Raw genomic sequence first — 3528 nt, 5'->3', positions numbered from 1 at the left:
CTGAAAGGCATTTTCCTTATAAAAACCAAATTAAATTAATCCCCATCCACTCCCACGATAAATTGCACTGGGGAGTTGTGTTTACTATAATTAGGTCGGTTTTTAATGGGCCGAAACTATTCGCCAGTCACCGTTTGAACCATTCTCGTGCAAACTATACGTCGTAGACTCCATAGAGCAGAGTGGTCGTGCACTGTCCAGGATAAATCGGAACTGGCGAATAGTTTCCGCCTATTGTCCTTAGATTTGATTAAAGCGGGCGCTCTAGAAAAGTAGAAATAACGTGTAATTGTTTTGAAAAAGTAAAAACAGGGATTTCCGATCTTATAATTACGTTCTTCTGCGCGATACTCAATCTATCTACCTAACATGGCGACGTATTTTCACGCGCAAAATGGATTTTGATTTTTGAGATCGCCGAATATTACGTGTCATATTATTCCTTGAAATGTAAGTTAAAGGGATAATGAAATTTTAAATTAACCTACTTTGTTTATTCCGCTTCCAAAAATAATTATAATTCCGTTTTTTTTTGTTAGAATTGTTTAATTTCAATTTAAAAAAAAATAAAACTTCGGTGAAATCGCCAGAAAAAGTCTGACTTGAATCGAACCTCGTTGTATTTTGAGTTTCCCGCATATAAAACTAACTTCCAATCAGATAGCGACTTGGATTTTATCTCTATGATCTGATTGGAAGTTAAACGTATCTGCGGGAAAATGAAAATACAGCAAATTTCCCCTACGCGTTTTGCTAGGCGCCCACTGCTATCAGTTACGTCTACGTCCGGCGTCTCCGGTATACCACAACCATCATCTTCTTACATAGACAAAGACAATGGCTTTCTAGATGGCAAGTCGCATACGATACGCAGAGTTGGTGGGCGCCAGTAGTAGTCCAAATGGGAGTTCTGGGACCGAGGGTGTCATACGATGGGCTGTAATGGGGTGCAACCTTTTTTTAACCCGTGTGAGAGAATAAGAACCGGGTGGCACCGGATGGGTGTCGGGTGGTGCCGGGAGAAGTCGATTTTTTTTGCGAATCGTCTCTCCGTGGGTTTTTATGAATTATGGATTTCCGTATGCGGTATTATGGTGTGCCGGTAGACTCGACTTTTCGCGGGCGATATTGAGGTGGTGCTGATAGACTCGAATCCTTGTGGTAGGTACTATGGGTGTACTTTTACACAAAATGTTACTAAGTTTAGACATAGTGATAAGCGGAATCAGCGATTTGAAATCAAGTTCGAGATAAGGGTTCGTGTAAAGTTCAAAGTTAAGTATAAAAGGGCTTACAGCAAATGACATCCATCGTTTAATTTAGTTAAACACCCAGTCTCATTAAATAGAAGAAATGTAAGTAACTATTTCTCCTCTATAATCGTTTCTAAAAAAAAAGATTTTTAAGCATTAAAAATTGTAGGAATACGGACAATGTTTTTCGTATTTCATCTGCGAAAGGTATTACAGTAACCCCAGAATGTTGCATCCGTATCGGGCAATTAGACGGGAATTCAGGCATCACTCTTACGGAGGACGAATTCATGCTTCTGAAGAGGGAAAGCAATCAAATATCGTCGTTCATGAACAACGAATCTTTGGAAACCGCTGTTTGGCCCTTCGGTGGGTCTGAGACAAAACAAGTAGAGCTACGCGTTTTTCAAAATAGGAAGGTCGTTGACGTGAGAGAAGTTAAATATGAATCTGGAACAAACTACGCGAAAGTTTACACGAAAAATGGATTTACTATTACCGCGCAACCCTGGAAAGTTTTGTTGGAGATATATGACGAAGTTATGGCATACCATAACGAAGTAAAACGTGTTTACAATAAAATAAGGGAAAGTGTAATTGAGGTACTTTCTAATGAAATAAAGAAAAAGTGTTACGGATGCGAGGTTGAACATCCTTCGCAAACCCAACACGAGTGTTTATATCTTGATTGGAATTCCAGAGTAGATATGCACTTTTTTTATTGCGATGGATAAATTAAAATACTCGGAAATTATATCAAAAATCGATACTTTTTTAAGCGAAGATTTTCTAGATCACCTTATGTCTCACATTGTATGTAACGCCAAGAAATCTTTGTACATTAATGACGTTGAATTCTTAAAAAATAATATAACCTGATGTTATTTATTTCGCTTATCATATTTTACGATGGACCCCACCATGAAACACCCCTTTACTGGGCTCGTATCTGCTCCAACGCAATCAGGTAAATCATACGGTTACTGCATAATACATCAACACATGATTTTCTAGAAAATATACTAATATTTTCGTATAAGTGTAAATCTTCTTGTCCTATAATAATCAGACAATTTGTATTTTAAAGCCGAACTAATAAATAAACAGGTACTGTGTAGGAAACTGAATTACAATGCAAAAAATTAGTCACTAAATAAATTTGTTTTATTATGTGTGTATATATTAATAACTAAATAAATTTGTTTTTTATTTTGTGTGTATATTTTAATCACTAAAAAACTAAAAGCAATATTTTTATGTAACATTTTAATTACTTTTTGCTATTTTTGAGAAACACTTTTAAAATCAACAACCACTGCTACGGTTTCTTCAAATTAAGTTCTGAATATATTGAACTCCATTATCTGTGTCGCCAATTCTAAGGTTTGTACATCTATAACTATCGCCAAAAATAATTATAATCTAATCAATAACAGATGGCAAACTACAAAATGTGTTTTAATAATTGTACATCAGTGGCTCATCATTCTTCCAACGCTTCTTAATTTTTTTGTTATTTGCAAATTTCAATTTATAAACAATTTCCGCGAATTGACGGTTTATATACTTAGTTTTTTAAAATATCAATTACAAATTTATTTAAATACGCTGCTGGTTGTTTTTACTCTGTAAATTATTAATTTTTATGTTGTTTTTCTATCATAGGGAATCTTAAGTAGTTATACAAAGGAAAAAAACGGGTTAATACAATGTAAAGGAGGTTGGTTGACATATTTCATTCGTACTATTTTTTAATATCATGTTGCGAATCTGTTAATTAGAATAAACATTTGTTATTATGACAATCGAGACAAGTTGCTGCATTTAAGGGCAATCACCTTGAAATTTTCCGTCGTACTTGGAAGATGTTACTTTACCTACATAATTTACACGTTCAACCTCCCAAAAATATAAAATATAAAACCACTCTCATGTTTCTCCTTTCTTATATTATTTTTTTTTAAATTAGATAATAGCTTTTTTATTATTTGATGCGTATTATGTTTAAAATAAAGTTTGGAAAAAAATAAAGCTAAAAAATAAAGTTTTGAATTGAGTTTACTCAAATAATTTAAATTAACCATAAGGTAAACACTGATCAAAATGATACCTTGTTGTATGTGACTTCTAGATTTAATAGTAAACATAATTTAAAAAAATTACATATAACAAACTTGCACTTTAAACTCTATCAATACAGACGGAGTTTTTCCCGTTATTTACATAGTATTATAGAATCCACTTGTTAAATCCAGAACCCCTCGGGATATCTATT

Source organism: Leiobunum rupestre, chromosome 9 (genome assembly GCF_980474605.1).
Source record: "Leiobunum rupestre chromosome 9, qqLeiRupe1.1.hap1, whole genome shotgun sequence".
In the NCBI taxonomy this organism is placed as follows: Eukaryota; Metazoa; Arthropoda; class Arachnida; order Opiliones; family Sclerosomatidae; genus Leiobunum; species Leiobunum rupestre.
Note: the sequence above shows the minus strand (reverse complement) of the source record.